The sequence below is a fragment of the Lethenteron reissneri genome, chromosome 30 (assembly GCF_015708825.2).
Source record: "Lethenteron reissneri isolate LAM-NWPU_2019-01 chromosome 30, ASM1570882v1, whole genome shotgun sequence".
In the NCBI taxonomy this organism is placed as follows: Eukaryota; Metazoa; Chordata; class Hyperoartia; order Petromyzontiformes; family Petromyzontidae; genus Lethenteron; species Lethenteron reissneri.
In genome coordinates, this window is record NC_083808.1 from 3,513,861 (window position 1) to 3,535,868 (window position 22,008).

General features: G+C 44.6%; 1 long non-coding RNA gene across 1 annotated transcript in view; it reads left to right on the forward strand.

Annotated features, from left to right (window-relative positions):
* LOC133349416 (uncharacterized) overlaps window positions 1-20,311 on the forward strand; it is a 39,704-nt gene extending 19,393 nt beyond the window's left edge. Inside the window, exons 2-3 of the long non-coding RNA XR_009755944.1 lie at window positions 16,297-16,572; window positions 17,132-20,311. This is a non-coding gene — a long non-coding RNA (uncharacterized LOC133349416). The remainder of the gene's footprint in view (window positions 1-16,296; window positions 16,573-17,131) is intronic.
* The last annotated feature ends 1,697 nt before the right edge of the window (window positions 20,312-22,008 follow it).

Sequence of the window (22,008 nt, forward strand, 5' to 3'; positions counted from 1 at the left end):
AACAAGAATCAAGCATACCCGACTATGAAATTGTAAAGCTTCTTGAATTTTCACGCGGCTGGCTTTGAGATTTACGCTTCACTTGCCGCTGCGTAAACAAGTCAGTCCATCATGGGATGTTCACACATTCTAAAGCTGGTCTATTATCTGGAAAAAAGTATGAAAAGAACAAAAAACGTGAATCACCACTTTTTATTTGTGTTGGCGGTTCTCCGCTCGTGTTTTATATTTCGCCCCCAGCTTGCTCGCGAGACGGCACACTCTCCCGTGGTACGATGGCTGGCACACTGGACTTGCAATCCAAAGGTCGCCGGTTCAGTCCGATTCGATAGCCCCCTGCGGCAATGGGAGCAGCAGTGCAAGTCTCTTAAAATCCACCCTTCCTCTGTCCGCCCAGCAGTATGTCACATTCGGAATCTTGATTTATCCTGCAGGAATCCGATGAGCTATGAAACTATTTTTCACAGATATGCAGTGAGGGGTGAGTCAGAAAGTTACAATAACAAACAATGAAAACGATCGGATTGCAAAATAGAGGGTCACGAAAAATAAATAAATACAAACAAAGTATCTTATTGGTTCTTTCGGTAAAGTCACGTAGAAGGGAAGTAATAAAATAATACAAATAAAACATAATAAAATAAAATAATTCTCACGACGTGTTTTATTTTTATTATTTTATTACTTCCCTTCTACGTGGCTTTACCGAAAGACCAAGAAGATGAATCCCTGCAGTCACGAAAGCTTTAAATCGAGACAAACAAAGTATATGAATACAAATGGCGTAAGTGCATACATTCCTTCTGATGTTTTCAACACTGAATGCAAACGTGGTGCAAGGCAGCAAGTGGGTTCACCACGGTTAGTCGATCGGCAGATCGCGAGTGGTGGGGGTAACGAGTGGACACTTTCCCTCCTCTTGCAAGACTTTTGGCCAGCGTAGAAGAGTAGGACAAATAAACCTCAGCAGAGGGCTTTTATCGATTTGGAGCATCAGCAGTGGCATGTGCCAGTAATTGCAAGGCTATGCCCTCACCTTAGCCCACAAGCTAGATTTTGTCAATTGTGAAAACAGTACCGCATGCCATTATCATCACAGCCACTTTTCTCCTCACATCCTTGGCCAACCTTGAAGCTATACACTCCCAGGTGATGAGCCTGACTAAATACGCAGTGCGGCCCCATGTGCTCCTCTGATGTACCCGTCTAAGCGCTTGAATGCAAAGCCCTTCGTTGTGGGTGTGAAGTGGAACACCACCACAGTGAGAGAAGGCAACGTGACACGGGCATTTACGATTATCATCGTGGGTCTCCACTTCCTCTTGAAGCCGTAGGGCCAACAATTATGGGAACACAACAGCAGCAGCAGCAGCAACAACAACGAACGCATGCATCAAGATCAGAGATGCTCTGAAGGGTTCCGTTGAATTATGTCAGTTGCTGACGGCTTTGTGAGCCCTTTGTTTTGTTGTCTCTTAGGATTCGGTGGAGAGACCAAAAGCACCTCGGACCGCATAGCCGAGCTGCGCTGTCGGGAAATTGCATAGTATCCAGATGAATAGACACACCTCCAAACTTTTGGGTCGTTGTAAAAATACAAATTATATAGTTCAATACGACGTGGGTAAATGGCAATTATTTTAAACTGTAAAATAATTTGTATTTGTTGTTTTACCAGGTAAGGCACATTGAGCTATGTAGCTCTTTTTAAGAAGTGACCTGGCCACAAATGATAGCTTAACGAAGTGGCTTATCATGTGTAAATTTATAGCAGCCAAATCCTCTAAACCACATGATTCTAAATGTGGAGGGGAAAACCGGAGGACCCACAGAAACATCCACGCGACCACGGGGAGAAAGACACGCAGACTCGAAATATACAGCAGGCGTCAGGGTCGGGATCGAACCCACGACCTCCTGCATACCAGGCGAGATAGTTAACATCCCACCACCGTGACAATATAACAAAGTGGGGGGAATAATTTATATTGAAAACGTTTGGGATTTCCAGATTTTAGAATAGCAATGTCACCCAATGCCATGTAAACATCATCATGAAAGTGACGTCACTTCGGATCAATCCGATACTTTTTTTCCAGAAATTTTGTGTCCATGCTCAATATATATAAATATTGTTGTTGAATCAAAACCGTGGAATTGCATCTCCTAGCACATTTCACGAGTTACGGGTCTCGGTACAGAATGCCGTGCTAATTTCGTATTGTCTTCTGAATCGTAGTTCACGTTGCTTGTGCCAACCCTGTTAAGAGTACCGGTAAAATCACATTGAAGCAGAACTCCGTTCTTTGTCTCCACATGTAAGTTAAAGGAATGGTGATTATCACGGTTGGTTATGTACGGTGCGATAGAAGTTCAACATAGATTCAAAATATTTTCTTTCCAGTCAATTGCTCAAATATTTTTAGGCGGACTGAGTGGCATGATGGCTGAGTGGCACGTAGACTGAGTGGCTACATGTCCAGGTGCCCATGTTTCTTGCCACACACACGATGCATGCCCAAAAGCAATTTTCATCTGACAATCTGGATAATACAGTGCTAAAACGTGCCCAATTAACAGTGCCACCCAATCAGGGTTAATTTTTTTTGCTGCGCGTTATGGATGAGAAATGAGCGGGTGTGAATTTAAATCTTAATTGCCTGCTAATGTCACAGGCGTGGCCAGCGGACTTAATGTGCAGAGCACGAACAACCGTCAATAATTTAATTAACGCTAAATTGGCCAAGAATGATGGGACGCATTTTGGAAAAGCTATCGTCTGATTTCACTCCATTTTGCAGACTATCAAACTGAACCCTCGAGACGACACAATATACACTCAGTCCATCAGTTAACCTTCATGCAGTGGGAGGTCACTCATTCTCCTCTGCCATAACTCCCTTCCCTCAGCCATCTGTGCTGTCGATTCCCTTACCCCTGTTAAAGTCCTGTCGCCAGACCATCCTTTTTCCCTCTGCCTATAAACTGGCTGTCTCTTCACAGCGATAAAATAAACATTCCCACTCCCACTGTTTCCGTGAAATGTATTTGTAGATGCGGTCGCATTTAAACACTATGTAAATCATGTTTCTTTTTGTTGTTGCGTACCTCTCTCTTAAAAACACACACACGAGTCGAATTACTTTGTTTCAATTCTAAGAGCCCGGGTATGCACGCGCGAGAGAAAGTCTTGCGTTGTGTTTGGCTGCGTCGTTTCCACCCTTTGAGGTGTTCTATATCACGCCTGTCTCCAACCCCAACAAAGACTGCTCCGTCAGAAGAGGTTTTCCCACCTTTTGCAGAAGGTGTCAGAATTTCCTTATTGTCGCCCCGTCAGACGGTGCCAAACTGTCCACACGCTGACGATTCCCCAGCAGGGAGGAAGGTGCATAAAGTCGTCTCATTATCCTGCTGTTGTCTAAAAGAATGCGCCCCCAATATTCGACACTTTGTTTGTGTGCTGGTTGGTCTAACACACAAGGCAGTGTCCATTATTTGTAGTTTTCTTTCAAGCAGCTTTGGAAAATATATATGTATTGAAAGGCTCAAGTTTTGGCGAAATGCGACATTAACTTATTATTATTTTATTTGAAGAGAGGCTGGGCTCTGTTGTCTATTAAATCCATCAGGCCTTCTCAAAGGTAGATTTTTTTAAACATATTTATTTGTCCGAGGAAATATGCTGTTTTCAAGCCGATTAATAATTTGACCTAACAGCAGAAAACTGCAGCCTACTTATTTCTTTTTTAATCCTCACGGAGGGGCGGGGGCATATTCAACATCCGCGAGAGATCTGACTGGCCAATGTGCCTAACGTGCCCTCTGAACTAAACAACATCGAGGGATGTGTTCATCAACGGTTGTTACCTCTTGACTCGTTCCGCAAAGAAGAGCGCGTGCATTCATTCTGAGACGGACATCTATTGCATCTCACGAAGTCATGTGTGCGTAGGATCCTTGGCTATCACGTGGACGTGTGAAGTCAGAAAGCACCCAGTGTATGATTGACACGAGGCAGAAAGGGGGCCTTTGGGTATTGTTAAAACAAGGCTGCCCCATTTCTAGCACTGCCTTCTCTGTCCACACGTGACCCGACCTTGAATTTCAGCTGCACACGCGTGTCCCGAGCTGTTTCCTTTCATGGACACAAATTGATTTCATTGGCGGTGATCAAAGTTCAAACAATAATTATGTTTTCCCCCATGATGCCCCACAGGGAATGTCATTACGTGGAAATGATGACTCAATGTGTGTCGGGTTAACATCAAGTGGGGATGAGGGTTGAACCTTTAGAGAATAACCCCTTCACCACCGTGTCTCCAAATTCAGGGATTAAGTGGAGTCATGACAGGACACGTGGTGCAGGTATGTGACCCAGTATACTTGCCTGTGATGTCAGCGTGTCCAATTCAAATCCATTGACATATCTCAAATTGATGTGCAGAGCCAGGACGGTTCATTACGAGGCACGGGTACTCGCTGCTACCCCACATTGAATGAGAGGACCCCAGGGTATGATGTCATACGAGCAGGCCGTGTTTCATGTCTTGAAGCCACGGTCATATTTCAATGTAAAAATATATATGTATTTTACCAGATAAGGTCCACCTTAAAAAGGTCCCTTTTTTAGAAGTGACCTGGCCACAAATGATGGCTCAACGAAGTGGCTTATCATGTGGACATGTATTGCACCCAAACACTCTAAACGCACGTTTCTAAATGTGGAGAAGAAAACCGGAGGACCCGGAGAAAAATCCACACGACCACGGGGAGAACGTGCAAACTCCAAATATACAGGCGTCAAGGTCGGGATCGAACCACGATCCTGCATACCAGGTGACGTAGGTAACATCTCGCCACTGTGGCGTCCCAATGTGAATTTGGTAAAGGTGCAGCACTGGAATTAGCTTTCTCTCACAACTGCTGGCCTTCACGAGAGGGACTTCTACATAGAAAGCCTGCTTTTCCACTCTGGACAGAAATCTTGTAAAAAGTGGGAGTAACCCACATATTACCCCCCCCCACACGCGACCCGCCAAACGACTGTCTATTATCTACCCATTTGTAACTGTTGGATTGACAGTGGTGGGAGGATTTAAGAAAATTGCCCTATTGTTTCAACGGCTGCTCTGGGAAATCGAATCGAATTGCAAGTCCAGTGTGTTAAACATTTCTACTCCGTGGCAGCATCGGGGATAAATGAACGGGGAATTATTTTGATGATGATGATGATAACAGCTATTATACTCCATTACTGCAGCAGACAATGTAATTACGGTGCAGCATAAAGGCTACAACGCCTCCGAATTCGTACGCCACAAGTTGAGCACGCCACCACTGGATGTGCCGTTCTCACCGGCGAACATTAAACTCATGGACCCCCACATGCCATGGTCTATCGCAAAAGTATTCCTCAGCGGTGCCACAAGCAATTACGCGTGGGGCGTCATGGCCAGATAAGCCACCCACGATGGGAAATGTATGCCCCGGCGTTCCAGTGGGGCAATTAAAATTAATGTGAAACGCCTCTGCGGATATTTCATGTCCTGTTGTGTACAAAGTAACTGAAGAAATATGGTGGTCACAGCACAGCTGGTTCAGTTTTTTCCCCCCACAGTAGTCAAGTAGTAGTAACTGTAGCAATGAGGACAAGTGGAATGGACACTTCGGCATTAGATGAGAAAAAACAAAACTAATGACGCTATTTGCAGAAACGGTTAATGGTGGAATAATTTGACGCCGCCACGACATGCCACTCGGTGGCATCGCAAATAAGATCCCGAGAGTTCTCGGAACGTGGCCTGCATTGCTATTCGTCACGTGCATGCAAGTAAATAAGTGATGAATGCACAGGGGGGGGGGGGGGGGGCTGCTCCGGTGAGGTCCACATCTGCTGATTAGAGTGACCCGGCCGCTGAGTGTCTAGCATGAAACTTTAATCAAACGGCCCGGCATATGTAACCCTAGCACCGAGAGTCGTAAACGCCCGCACGGTGCTGGCAAAGTGAAACCCAAGCTCTCTGAACATTTTTTTCTCTCTCTCTCTCTCCTGTCATCATCCTGAAAAATGTTCCCATTTTGTGGGAGCTGCCTTCAGGATCCTCGTTCCTGTCCTAGGACATTCCTGCCCACGGCCATCATCTTCCACATCCCCTCCACAGTCTTTCACATCCTGGCTCGATGCCACTGCGAACCATCTCTCTCAAGGCCCTGCCTCTCAGTTTCTGCCCTGTTTAACACGTAGCAGGCTTTCGCGACCAATATTATTCATAATCAACGTTTTTGGGTTTAGATCGCGTTATTTATGAATGTGTCGTAACCCTCCACCACCTGACACGGCCAATCAGCAAAAAAAATGTCACGTTGACAAAGACAAATAGTTCACTGCTTTAGCCCACCGGTGTGTTGAAGCGTGAAACCACAACATTTGAGTACGACGTTTCGCTGGTAATTACATCCAGCATCATCGGGCAATTCGCCCTGTGTTTGCGATGTTCGTCGCCTATTTCTTGTGCTTTTGTTCTCCTCCGACGACACGTGCCAACCATCTGAGACGACCTTCTCTCATCCCGTCTGAGATGTCTTACACTCTTGCCTGCTTACCATGTCTCATAAGTTGGCCCAATAAAAAAACCTTCATAGTTACATCCGATAGACTTTTAAACATTCGAAACACACTTTTTTAACATACCGATCACTATTTCAACTTGGCACAGAGCTCATTGATTGCTTCAATTATATTCGCCTGAAGAAAAATATTAATTTTAACTTGATTTGCTCGGGGTTTTTATCTCTCCCAACTTTCACAAGACTATCCAACGCGATGCAAATGACAACATCTGGAGGCCTGTCAAGATTAGGAAATCGCATGTCGGGATCCGATTCGTGCGACCGGATGTGCCCATCAGTGAATTGTGCCTGTTGGTTGTTGTGGCAATGAGTACGGGGTTTGGATATTATGATTATTTTGTATGTCATTGTCATGTGCTTTGCATGTCATTTGCATGTTGTATGTACCTCTCCATGCTTGTTTATACGATTTACAAATTTGTTCCATTTTCTTTGTAAATGTCTACATTTCTGACCCATCTGTCAACTGAAATGAACGTCTTCTTTTGTCGACACATTGTTTTTGTTATTAATCTCTCCACTTAAAAAAAAAGTGTTCTTTACACAATCCATTGACTGCACGACCTCCTGGGAGAACATCAAACCAGCAGCATTGGCTCAATGCAAGAAAACTCCGCACCAGTTATAACATTCAGTGGGCGTCAGTATACATTGTTTACACTTTAGGGGTATGTGGGACGGGCTGACATCTATTGTTTCAACTTCCACGACTGCCAAATATGGGGATGGTAAACCCCCAGCGGTGCAAGCCGATTGCAAATATTATTTTAGGTGCCCCCCCCCGCCACCTTCAGTATATGTAGAGTAGAAGCTCATAGTGAGATGAGAGAAGAGATGAAAACAAGGGCTTTTTGAAAGTTGTGAGAGAATACAAATGTAGACGAAAATATAGATACGGCGAGATGAGATGAGAGGGATGATGCAGACAAGATAGGCTGAGATTAATTTGATGTGTTATATTAATGCCTTTGTTTTGTTTCATTAGGATTTGAGTTTGAGGCGATGCGATATTTGACGCGTCCGTATGTATTTTTTAAAAAAATAAATAAATCTAGGGGCGGCCCCTTTCAGTTTCTCGTGGCCTTGCCTGCGCCGAGTGCTGCCCTCCCCCCCCCAACTGTGACGCGGTCGTCGTCGTGAGAACGCGTGGTGTTTTGGCGAGCGTCAAAAAAAAGAAAGAAAATCCATTTTCGACGCGCAAATCTCTTTCCGTATTTTCGAAGAGCATTTTTTTCCCTTCCGATGCGTCATCGAGCACAGGCGTGCGTGAAGCTGCCGCAAAGGCAATGCGGCTCGGCACGGCTCGGCACGGCACGGCACGGCTCGATTTGGGCTGCTGAGGGTAGGCCACGGTGGTCCCGGCGTGGAGGGGCCCACGTTTTGTTCTGTTGCCGACTGTTCGTGGCACGCCGTTTTGCGCACGCGAGCGCGGCGATGGAAAGCAACGGGACACGTCCCTGTTTGTCCGCGCAATGGTCTCGCGCCCGCGCAAAAAAGAGAGTGGCCTCTTTAGACGCGGGCCAAAAAGAGCGCCAGTTGAGTTCATTTGCACGCGCGCGTTTTGAATGGTGGAGCGTGGGGTGGGATTGTTTCGAAACGAGGCGGAATAATTGGCCAAAATACGTGTTGTTTGTTTGTTTCATATTTCACGAAGTCCACGAGCGGGTGTAAAATATGTTACTCTTAGTGGGGTTTTATCTGGCGTGACGTGTGCTGTTGCACTTTCCACGTGTCTGCTGTCCATTCACGGTAGGTGCAGGCAAACAGGACATCTAATCTGACATTACTTCTGCTGTTGGGTCTTCGGCGAAGCTTGCAGGGCCCCACGTGTCAAGGGGGCTGTCGTATTTACGCGAAATTCAATTCCGCGGCGTGGCGGGTGCCAGACGGAACTGCCCCTTGCATCGCTAAATTCACAATGGTCAGTGAGGCGGTGGGATAATCCTCGCAGCTCCGACAGATACAACAAAAAAAACTCACAATGGGGTGCAGAGCTATGCGGCTGCATCGGTGCTCTGACGGGATTGTGATATTCAAGGCAACAGTGAGCAGGTGCATTAATCCCTCATCTTCCCAGGAGTCAACGGTCAAACTAGTTCCTCTTGTGCGGAGGAGATCTGCATTTACTTTCAGATGGCCTCTGTGTAATGTCTTGTTCGGTGCAGATTTTTTCCTCTCGCAAAATGTCCAGTTTTTATGCACCGGTAGTTTCACTGAAGATCTAATACACGTTGCAAAATAATTCCGCGTGAGTCAACAACAACAATAACAAAATAGTTTTGCTTTATTTCTAATACGTATTACACACTTAATGCGTCATAACTATTTTATGGACTGACCTGTGCACGACCTTGCAATGACCTCAAAGAGCCTCGGAGGCGTTTCACGTCCCACGAAGTGAAACATACGCATCGGAAAATATCACGTTCGGTTTGCTTTGTGGAGCTACTTCCAGTGCAGCCGCTAATGGCTTGGGGGGTGTCAACGGTGCTTAAGATTTGACTTTTTTGTTTTGTTTCCAATGGCGCTTTGGATCTCTGCAAGTCGAAGCAGAATTGGTGCTTGGCGTTTCAAGGCACCAGCTCAGGAGGTTCGGCTTCAAGAGAGTCAGATGTGGGCCAACAAGGTTATACTGGGGACGGTTGTTGAATTTAAATAAATTAGAAAATCATTCAAGAAATATGGTTTACACAATTTGGCGCAACGTGTATTGTTACGTTTTCTTTCTGCGACAGAATGACGCCTGGAAAGGAAGGAGGAGTGTTGTTAACATTGGAAACAGTGTGCTGAGATTTAAACCTTTAATTCAACCAGACGAGAAGCCATTGGGCCCACGGGGTGTCTTGTTCAGGGTAAAAGATACAACAAATCGGTGAAGCAAAGCATATTCTTAGGTTTTTAAGAATATGATTTCGTGCTGTGACGGTTCCACCTGAAGACGGAATCTTGTGTTGTCTCCGAAACGTCGTGATTTTTATTTTTACTTTTATTAATTTTTTATCTACGTGACTTTACCGAAAAACCCTAAGAATATGAATCCTTGCAGTCACGAAAGCTTCAGATCTAGAAGCAAAGCATACACAATGGGAACGTCAAGTGTAACATGTTATCGAGAAAACACTTAGCAATGAGAAAGCAGATACGTAAAGCAATGGATAGGTAGAACAACATCGGCCAGCGAAATGTGCTCACAGTGGTGATTTAAAAGTGTTTTAACTGTAGTTATTTTACCGCAGATTTAAAAGCACATTTTTTCCCAATCAGGAGAAGGTGAGATGTGTTTTTTTTCATTGTAAGACTTTTGAATGATGAGTGAGAATTGAGCATTTGGAAACCCTTATGTGCTGGTAAGGAACTCGCCGGCTCGTGTTAAAGCATTCCCCTATGCGTCCATGTTAGCAAAATAAAACTAAACATCCATGCAGGACAAGACAAAGCAATGCCTTTGCTTATTTGCGAGGATATATTTATCCTTAAATATTGGAGCAGGATCTGTTTTTATTAAGCTTTGCTGAATGCGCCCGAAATGTCTCAAAAGATAATGAATAATGGGTTCATTCAGAAACTGGTCCAGCCATTAGTTTATTTACAATCCATCTCGCCCCGCGGGAGAGGTCTCCCGAGGTCATATCGCGAAACGATGCAAACATAACTCTGCCCATCACCGCGCCGCCGTCCCGGTTTAATGACTTTGAATGCACGAATTAAAGCCGGCAAATACGCACGCGGACGACCTAAGCAACGAAATGAATAATCCCCCCCCCCACCCACCCTCTCCGCTCGCTCACGAGTGCGAAGGGGGGGAAATTAACGAGCGCGCGCTCAGTTTTTATATCCGCAGCGCGATGTGGAATTCTATTTCTTACAAACGAGAGCAGCGGTCGGACGTAGCCGCCAGAGCTCCAACCACCCCCCCCCCCAAAAATACACATATATATAAACCATGGAGCCTCACCCGCGTGATTCTTTTGATGAGTGCACGCTCTATCGATCAGTGGGGGCTGCGTGTGCGGTGGCGATGGGCCGTCGCTGTGATGGGGAAGCCGCGGCTGGGTTGTGTGTGATCCCTCGCAAACAAACCGCGGACACTTGCTCAGCCTTGACGGTTCGGCCCAAAACAAAAAAAAGGCGAATTCATCTTTATTCCCAACTGCTTCGCGCGCAGACTGATGTTGCAGCCCGCATTTGCTCATTGCGGAGATAAATTACCCGGGACCGCGAACCCCGAGGTAAATATTAAAGATGGGAGCGGCGCTTTAATGATGTTGGTTATAAGAAATGTAGGCAAAGTTGTAGGATCATCAGCTGTTTGGCCTTAATTGCAAAGCACAAAACGTGTGCAGCCTCGGGCACAATGATTTCCTGAGACTTTAAACTTGCAGGAAGTGTAAAGCATTTTGAAGCAACGATTTTAGAACATTTAACCTACTTTACATACGAACCTTTCAAAGTAACATTTTCTCTAAGCGCTGCCTTTGCAATTTGAGTCATTTCTTCAGTTATTTCAATTGTAGTATGTATAATAATAATTTAGATATGGCAATAGAAGCCTGAGACCAAAGCACCTGGAATTTGTCACGTGTTTTCAGACCTCAAACGGCAATGAGTGTCGAGCGTGTGTTCTCAGCAGTCGGGAGTCGTGTAGCAAAAGCAAATTGTTGTACCGTACTGTGCTAAACCGTCCATGCTCCCCGCCTTCACCAACCTGCACTGTTTCGTGTGGGGAATTATGGTAAAAAAAATTAACCCGTAAAAACAAAGTTTTTCACTATAAATCCTTTATATGCGTGGCGGCTAGAGTCCTCTCGTCCTCTGTCTTGAGATGGCTGCCACCTATGGGTCAGATAATTGTCTGCCAGTATTAAGCAATTGGTAATTAAATATTTAATTTGTTTTCCCTAAACAGTGTAAAATTTTGGAAAACATTTTTCACAAACATTAATTGTCTCGCACAACGAGTCTGTGTGCAAAATGTCAGCTCGATTGGATCACGGGAAGTGGGTTAAAAAACGACCGAAAGATTTGCACGGTCGTAAGCAAGCAAGCAAGCACGCAAGCAAGCAAGCGAACTTAATATAAAGGATTTAAATAAGTATAACCCGTAAAAACAAAGTTTTTTACTATAAATCCTTTATATGCGTGGCGGCTAGAGTCCTCTCGTCCTCTGTCTTGAGATGGCTGCCACCTATGGGTCAGATAATTGTCTGCCAGTATTAAGCAATTGGTAATTAAATATTTAATTTGTTTTCCCTAAACAGTGTAAAATTTTGGAAAACATTTTTCACGAACATTAATTGTCTCGCACAACGAGTCTGTGTGCAAAATGTCAGCTCGATTGGATCACGGGAAGTGGGTTAAAAAACGACCGAAAGATTTGCACGGTCGTAAGCAAGCAAGCACGCAAGCAAGCAAGCGAACTTAATATAAAGGATTTAAATAAGTATAACCCGTAAAAACAAAGTTTTTTACTATAAATCCTTTATATGCGTGGCGGCTAGAGTCCTCTCGTCCTCTGTCTTGAGATGGCTGCCACCTATGGGTCAGATGATTGTCTGCCAGTATTAAGCAATTGGTAATTAAATATTTAATTTGTTTTCCCTAAACAGTGTAAAATTTTGGAAAACATTTTTCACGAACATTAATTGTCTCGCACAACGAGTCTGTGTGCAAAATGTCAGCTCGATTGGATCACGGGAAGTTGGTTAAAAAACGACCGAAAGATTAGCACGGTCGTAAGCGCGCAAGCAAGCACGCAAGCACGCAAGCACGCAAGCAAGCGAACTTAATATAAAGGATTTAAAAATGTGAACTTCATGGCTTGAAGAGACTCCCATCCAGCAGTGAATTGACAACGGCCTACAAACGTAGGGGTAAATAACTAGAAAACATTTTGTTTTCATGTGAGGCATAATTTTAAAAAGATTGGTTTGTTTATTTGAAATAACACCTTACTTGAATCAACACTTAGACTTGAAGGATTGCAAATGTAGCAACAAAATTTGTTTTAACAGGTGCTACGTGTAATCTGAGTTTTTGCTTTGCACGTAATTTACAAACAAAGCATCGTGATTTAAAACGTGTTTTGTAGCCATCGATATCAGTTTTCACACAATCATCATTTGCATACAACTGGTTTCATTGTATCAGTGCAGCTAATTACGTGATTAAACATTCAATATAAATGCAAATCAAGCAAAAAATTGTGTGCAATTGACTAATAATTTGAGCTAAATTAAAACAGAGAGTGAGGTGCGCTTGCTATAGATGAGGACTTTGATATATTCCGGAATATTAAAGCAATGAACGAACACATACATAAATGAACAAAATAACCAGAGAGCATGTCACTTCTGTGCCAAATGTTTTCATGTATTATCGAACGTTATGAAAAATTTAATGTGCTAAGCATATTACCACTGGTACTGTATGGAGAATTTCTCTGACATCTTGTTGAATTGCTAAGTTCAGAATTCTATTGAAAATTTAACACGTAAGCAGGCTTTCACAACCAAAATTATCCATAATACAGTTTTTTTTGTTAGATCGTTTAAATATAAATGTATCGTTAAATCCGCCACCAGCAGACACAGCCAATTAGTACGGTTTGTCACGTGAACAGAACATGCCAATTCGTTACGAGTACAGCACACCGGTGTGTTGGAATTACCGCAGGGAAGCACGTTCAAATTGTTTATAAGAAAATTAGCCGTCAAGCAATACCCAACGATTTGTATAAGAAAAGCGTTTTTTTTTTACGCGTGACTTATTCGTGCCTGTGTGTTCTTGCCGCGGCTTCGTGTTGCTCAGAGCAAGCCCCGAACCTTGCGTGCATTGCGTTTACGTATCAGACTCCGGCTACGGACAAAAAACTAAATTTTATTTCCATCCTCGGCACCACAACAAAACCCGCCGTTCATTGTGAGTGACGCGAGCACATCCATCCGTAAGAGAGAAGGAAAAAAATAAAACAAATGGCAAGCATTTCAGAATTCAAACATTCTTCTCCAGTCGCATAATGAGGCTCTGCTCTCTCTCTCGGCTTTGGCCGGCTGTGCAAGAGGGACGAGTTGATGGTTTAAAACGCTTCGCGTGACCTCGGCATCAGAAGGGACATTGCGGGTCCACGTGGAGCAATCCAGTTGGGCTCTCAACCGTGACCAACATCTGAGGATGCTGGGGGGGCAGCTCATCTCCGCAAACCTCGACTCGCGCCGCCGGCGAGAGAATATCTTTTCACTCTTCATCCATCTGAATCTAATTTAGTTTAGATTTTTCTAAAGTGGATTTCTTCTTCTTCTCTCTCGTATTCTTTCATTGGACGCGTATGCGCTTGGGTTTGCTGCTGTTCGCTTCCACTGGGCGTTACGTTTTGCGTCGAGATTGTTTGAGGTTTTTGTTGTTGTTGCTTATTTATCGACTTGTTTGTTTTTTTTGCCGCGGAAAAAAGTCGCCGGTGAAGCGGTTATTTCCTTTATTTCGCTTGCAGCACCGTGGACAATTGCCATAAATATGGTCGCATTGATTTTGCCTTGCTTACGTGAAGCCTCACGCCCTGGAGATATCCTCGAAACTATTCTCGTTCAAGTGGTCACATCGGGAAAAGAAACAACAACAAATGTAACATTTAAAATGAATATGTAGGTAAAAAATCGATCGCATGTAATGTTTATGTGCATACATATTGATTTGCTACATTTCAATATTGATTCAAATATGCTTTTTTTAATTAGGTGTAGTGGTGGCACGGTGGTTTATCGTACTGAGCTGTAAACCCAGTGGCCAGAATGATTCTTGGCCAAAATTGACGTCAGATTGAAAACTAATTTCTTTGGAACTGCTTTCTGTGTTTAGTTTGTTGTCCTTCCCCGCACCTCCGATTCGCAAGGTTGGCTGAGTACGGTGCGAAAAAAATTCAATGTACAAATATACATCAGTAATGATGACTATACACTGGTCAACACACTTTTTCTGTCATAAGGTATTCCAACGGTTTTAAGGTAATTTTGGGGTGCTGATTCTAAATCTGGTATCAGTTTTTGTCTATCACATCAGGTTTTTGAGATATTAAATATTGTATTTTCAATAAAAACTGCAGAAGAAAAATATTAAATAAATGTGGATATCTACATAAAATTATATTATAAGACACACTATTCTAAAAATACAGCACCACATTTTAACACTAAAGCAGTCACTGACTCGCAACAACTTGCAATCATAAGTGACAGAGTTAATTTCGGGTACAAATGAGATGTGATAGAGCAAATCTGAGATCAGATTTGGAATCAGCACCCTGAAATTAGTCTAGAACAGCTACTAAAATCCAGGCCAGAAAAAACGTTTTTTTGTTGTTGTTGACCAGTGCTATCTGAAGAGATTCTGCCCCGCCCTCCTCCCCTAAAATCACCACCATCCGATGCTAACCAGCATGGTGAAGTATGGTCAAGCAACCCCCATGACCCAGAGTGGTCTTCAGTATGCTTGGTCAATGCGAGTTGGTGACCCAGTTCTTTATCCACTCGTCACTGATGTCGTTTGTGGCCGAGCATCAACCCCAGGTCACCTGGTTGATGGTGAAATGCGAGAACCAATGTAGCACTGCTCTACTGTCCAGGAGGCTTTAAGAAATGAACGGTCCATCTAGCCCACGAAAATTCCATTGCCGAGGGGTGGCAATTGAAGCAGCCACACGTTTAATATTTAATGCACAAGCATCGTGGTGCATTTACGCACTGCGCTTTGCAAAACAAACTCCACTTAACTCTTATTTAGTGCCGTTTTAATTTTCGTACAATGTGATATTTAGTACGCAACTAGTTGTTAATAGCCAAATTCGTAATGAACCTGCCATAACAGCTCATAGTTCTATTTTATTGAAATCAATAACAGCATTAAAATGATATGGTGCCCGGCCAGAGATTTTAATTCTGGCAGAATTAATGTGTTTACCACTATATAAATATTATCAAACTGTTCGGGAAAAAAAGGAAAACATTTATCCCACCAGGATATACAGCAGCGTGGTGCACATCAATCGACGTGCTGCCCCAACATTACTTCAGACACAAGCAGAAATAATTGGTTACCATGGGAATGCGTTGCATTTCTAGGATGATTTCTTTTTTTTTGCTGAAAGGCTGGGAGAAAATGAATTCTGTCCACCACGGCTGACTCGATGCCCCCCTGGTGAGAGCCTTGTAAGACAACGGCGAGCGCCGGAGATGCTCCCCGAGTTAGCGAAGGCGAGGCGTGTCGAGCCATTATTTACAGCACGAAACTGTTGGCGAGCGGAAGGCTGAGCTGCGTGTCACGTGCCACTCTGGGTGGAGAGGCAAATTGTAGCGATGCCCTGCATCGTCATAGGAAGCCAATGGAGGGTCTCTTAATTTTTTTTCATTTTTTTTCCCGACTGTACTCTCGGCATCGGGTCACGAGACGAGCAATACATTTGGAAAACCCACAAAAAGTAGTGTGCCCCACGTGCCATAACGTGGCTCACATAAGTAGCCTAAATTATATTTTACACAGTATGGGGTGCGGTTTTGCATGAGCTCTGCTCTGAGATTGTGAGATAACAAATAGAGATGATTTAATGCATTCATCAGTGTCGAAGCTGGAATTTAGCCAGTGCAAAATCTCATTGTACATGGTGCTTTGCTTTTGCAGTGGTCGGTGACTGGGCTGACACCATCATCTTGCTGAACTCGAGAACATGGTTTTAAAACCCAGGCGGTCATCCTGATTCGATCGTAATATTTCAGCAGTGCCACCACCGAAGCTCTGAGCCACCCGGGCCACCTCAGGCTGATCGAGGTTGTTTTGGAGGGCCTTTCCCGAGGCTCTGGGCACACAGAGCCGCGCACTCTGTCAGCAAACAAATGCCACGTGAAGAAGACACGCGCCACCACAGGCGCAGAGGAGGCGATCCGCGCAGCAGGCGATGTAATGCAACAACTGTCGACAATCACTCGTCTAACGTGACTTGTTTCCTCCGTAAAGAAATTACTGTACATCCAAGGCGTACGTACACACGGTCGGACCACGTGAACCATGAATTGCTGCAACAACAAAAATACAACAAACGGTTGCGGAGAAGTTATTGCCAAAATTTGCCTCGAATGTAAAATGTGTTTAGGCTCACTGACCCGCAATGATTTCCTATATTTTTTTGATAAAAAAAGGGCAATGGATGTGTAAAGATGCGGGTAGCAGTTTAACACGTAGGCTTTCGCGACCAATATCAACCATAATAAAGGCATTTTTGTGGGGTTAGATCGCGTACATACATAAATGTGTCGTTTAACCCGCCGCCATCCGACACAGTGTTTAAATGCATGCCTGCAAAGGGCACCATACTTCAATAGGGACTACCGTTGGTACGGCTATTTTAATAAACACAATAGACAGGAAGGACAAGATCAATTGGCTCGTATAGTACACATGCATAATGTACGTTGACTCATTAACCCCCCCCCCCCCCCCACTTTGTGCAAGAGTGCAGAAGCGTGGTCACCACATCTACGCCTCTATATAAGGAACGAAACGGGTGGACTTCTCCACATATCTGGCTGTCGCCTGATGAAGCTAGTTGTAATTACTGGCGAAACGTCGCACTCAGATTGTAAATGTTGTGGCTTGGCTCTCCAACACACCGGTGTCGCTGTACTAGTGACGAATTGGCACGTTCTGTTTACGTGAAAAACATTACTAATTGGCTGTGTCGGGTGGTGGCGGGTTTTAACGACACATTTATATATTTACGCGACCTTACTCAAAACAACCTCTATTATGGATGCGGTAGCACTTAATACAATTTGGTGGCCTTGAGAGAAAACATTTTTATTAAACTTTACATTCTGATTGCTGCAGCTGCTGTGTAAGAATCAAACCAATGCCATTGCTGCAAAGGCCTTCTAAAAATGATATAGCCATCGCTATTCAACGCATTTCATGTTTCCATTACTGTACTCATTTTTATATTAAATTAGGTTGGCAAGTGCCCGAAAAATGCATTTGTTTGTTTATTAGCATTGTAATCTTCAACCAAAACAATTGAGCAATTTTCACTGATGCACATTTCATTGAAATGTCTTACATTTGGCAAAAGCACAAACCTCAGCAATCCGCTTGTAATTATTTGCTATTTCCCTGCAGAACCGCAGCCTACATTTCGGCAGACGAGAGCAAATTATCCATCACCTTACTTCATCCTACAACCCTAAGTGCTGCTCGTGCATTCAATTAGGGACACGCGTAGTGCATTTATTTTCTTTGATTTTCTTTCTGCTTTCTGCTCACGGGGGTTTGGCTTCAGGATACAATGAGTCCGTAATCCAGGACAATATTTCACCCCTTCTGACCCAGGCGTCGATGCCTTGCGCAGCGTGCAATTTGCCTCCCTCCCTCCAAATCTCAGAGGCGCGCGTACAAGTTGCCTCTTCCCGTTCGCTGCCGCGTAATAAGGCCCTGAAAGATGGTGCTCTCACAAGGGTTTTGGCCTGGCCCTGGGCTCATCATGGCTAGCGGTCGTGAAGGACTGGAAACGCCGTTGCTGTGTGTGCCCTGGAGATTGGAGGCTTACCTGTTGTAATGGGCATCGCACACTTGAACCATCACGATCTGTCAAGCGCTTGTGTATATTCTTTATATATATACAAAAGTGTTATTACACATCCTCACTCACATCGTATATTGCAACATTTTGCCGTTCCGGGTGGTAGTACCAGGCATCGATGGTACCCGGCACACCGATACTCGTCAGTGCAGGCGAGAGGACAGGGGTGCAGGGGCATTCTCAATGATATAGGCCGCATTGCACCTCGAGTGATGACTTCAGCCCAGCCAGTCTCTTTAAAATCAAGCCGACACTTTTATCACCCTGATTTTATTTATTTTTTTCTGCAGGCGATGGTGGTGCATGCCTGTGGTCCGTCGATGAGGAGACGACTCTTTGGTGGGTCGCAAAAAATAAGTTGCGAAACTCCCCCCTTTCATATTCTTTGATTCTTTCGGTAAAGTCACGTAGGTATAAACTAAAATAAGATAATTCACGACGTTTCGGGCGCAACACAAGTGTCCATCATCAGGTGGGAAAGCATGGTCTGCTGCTGACGCAGACTGTTTTAAAAGGTTTGAAATGGATGTAACTCAAGGGTCATAAAGAAGTGGCCGAGGCTAGTGATGTTAATGTGAGAAATTAGCATGTAGCTGTAAGATAGGAGAACGGCCTCCTCGACGAGGGCACAGAAGTGGCTATGTTAATGTGAGAGATTAGCATTATGTTAATGTGAGAAATTAGCATGTAAAAGTAAGCTATGAGAGCGGCCTCCTAGACGAATTATCTTATATTATTTTCTACCCACGTGACTTTACCGACAGAACCAAAGAGTATGTCGTAGAGGATTTTTTTTCTACCATTCTTTGCCAAGCTGATCAATTCGGGGTTTAGTGAAGGTGTGGGTGCATAGATGTTGGAAGATAGCACAGTGCAAAAATGGATTTCTCTCCATTGTTCTATGCTGACAACGGGGGCCCAGCAGCAGCCTGTGACACCTGCTAGGTCACGTGCTGACGAGCTTGGGCACATCGTGAATGATCCCGTTTTGGAAAAAAAGTGAAAAGGTTTCACTCTTTCTGCCAATTAAAGAGGAGGTGTTGAGATGTTCAAACACCAAATCGAGACCTTTTGCAAGTCATCAAGTCTGCATTAACCACACGTACTTGTGGGTAACATGCAAACACACATCCTCTGATATTGTATGCATTGTCTTTGAACCTGATTGTCCAACACCAGAGACGCCCTCTTTATGGCGGAGTCTCACCAGTGTCAGGCCAGTGAACTCCAAAGGGGAACAGGACAAAGACGATGCACGTATCAGAACATTTAAAATCGGGGTGAGCAGCTATATCATGGGACCATTTTGCCATTATCGAAGTATTCGTATTTTCATACTTTGATACTGGCAAAAAGGTCCCATGATATTTGTTCGTGGTTGTTGCTGCTCTCACCTAACACCACGGGTCTCCCTTGTAATCGGGCAACTGGCTACACGGGATCATCCGTGTGATAAAAAAGTTAAAAGCACACGCTCTGTCATCGCGATGTTACGCGAAACGCTAAAAGCGCAGCCCTAAAATGACTTCCTCACGGCACTGCTGGAAGAGTGGGCCTCCACTCGACGAATGTCAAAAAGTGGTTGGCCCGCTCTCCCATGCTCGTTACACATCTTCGGAGATGTGCGAGTACCCCCACTTTACCCCACCACGTAACGCCTGCCAATCAACTGTTACGTGTTCGACCGGTGCCCTATTCTTGTTGCGTGTGGAGCGCCCGTACCGATGGTCGATGTCATACAGGCACGTAACTGTGCTTTGCGTGACTAAGATCTGAGCGGTGCAACTCCCGTACGGTCGCAGGGCGCTCGTGAAATAGAGCCGAACAGATCATTAAGTACTTCCTGCTGAATACATCTAAAACATCTCCATCTGTTTTGTTTCTTGTTATTTGTGCAGGACTCTCGTGATGGTTTAGCACGTTACGGCCTTGTATACATTGACATTAGCATCATTATTCGGTCGTATTAATTCCTTCCCAAAGGGCTACTTGCGCATTATATTATTCATTCGTCGGTTATAGCTTCGAGACAGAGAATGAAATAAATATGAAAATATATATACATGAAAAATATATATGAAAAAAGATGTTTGAAAAAATACATGAAAAACTATATGTAAAAAATATATATGAAAAAATATATCTGAAAAATATTTATGAAAAAATATACGTGAAAAAATATATGAAGAAATATATGTGCAAAAATATATATGAAAAATATATACAAAAAATATATGTGAAAAATATATATGAAAAATATATGTGAAAAAATATATATGAAAGATGAATGTGAAAAATCTATGTGAAAAAATATATTTGAAAAAATATATGTGAAAAAAATATTTATGAAAAATCAGCACTGCTTTTGCGTTGACGACAGAGGGCCACACGCAGGGACGTCGATGGCAGTCTCCGTCCATGATGACGGTCATCAAGGAGGAGGAATGCGCTCGCGGAGACACCGACCCCGCGGGTTTCACGTTGACCCCTTCATTGGGACGGACTCGCCGAGCCGGAATAAGGCGGGTGGGGTGGGGGAGGTGGAAACGGAAGCCGCTTTGCAACTGCAACTGGAGAGCTCCTCGTTATTCAGAGGCGCCGGGGGGATTAGTTGTGCGCAACGTCTCAATCCCCAGGGCTTCTTTCCGCCAGCTTCAGATGCACTCGGCCACGCGATTCCACGAGTGGATGCCTCCTCTCTCTCGCAAGCCGGAGACCCGTGGCACATTGGAAGGAGTTGAATTCGTGCACACAGAGAATTAAATAACGGCTGGGCCATCTCGGTCAGGTCGCGTTCCCCAACCCTGATTGTTTTCCATAAATCAAGACTCACACTTGACTGGCCTTCCGCCCGGGCCCTTTGGTGACAGGTCCAAGTGGCCTTGGCACGGGTGTCATGGTGACATCACCGCCACTTGATGGTTAATGTAATTGTTGCATGTGTTTGTGCGTGCGTGAGATTTGATAATTGCTGCTCACTCAGAGGAGGAGTTGGAGGCGCTGCTGCTGAACCTGGAGCTCGCCACCAAGAGGTGGGGCCTTATCATCAGCCCCACCAAAACTAAGCACCTGCCTGGGTATTTTGCACCATTGGACACTCCACCTCCACAACTCCAAATTGGTGATAGGGCAGTTGTGGAGAGAGTGGAGAGTTTCCCATACCTTGGCAGTGTGCTCATGACCGGCTCCGGTTTAACAGCAAAGGTCTCACTCCTAATAGGTCGAGCGGCATTATCTTTTCATTGGTTGCGTAACGCTGTGTGGAAGCTACCTGGTCTATCACTCCGCACGAAACTTCAGGTCCTCTCTCGGCCACGGTCATTCCCTCCCTTCTCTATGCTTGCGAAATGTGGACCCCCCTAATGGAACATCTTCGCCGGTTAGAAACATTTAGGCTGGCCTGCCTACGATCCATCCTGGGTTTAACCAGCCTGGAATGTGTGAGGAGCTCACAAATCCTTGAAAGATGTGGACAAAGTCCCATCAGTGAGCTCCTCCGGCAGGCAAGGCTGCGTTGGCTGGGTCACGTAGCCCATATGCCCAGCCACCGCATGCCTAAACAGCTTTGTTCGACCGGATCGAGGGGGCTAAATGGGCACGGCACGGGCTAGAGAAGAGATGGAGTGATGTGGTACGGGAGAACGTGGAGCTGAGTGGACTTGCCGATGACTAATACCAGCGGTGTCAAGATCGGCCTCTGTGGAGGAGGCTCGTGAAGGACCCTACTGGGCAGTTGGAGGCAGTCGCCCTCCAACAACAACGGA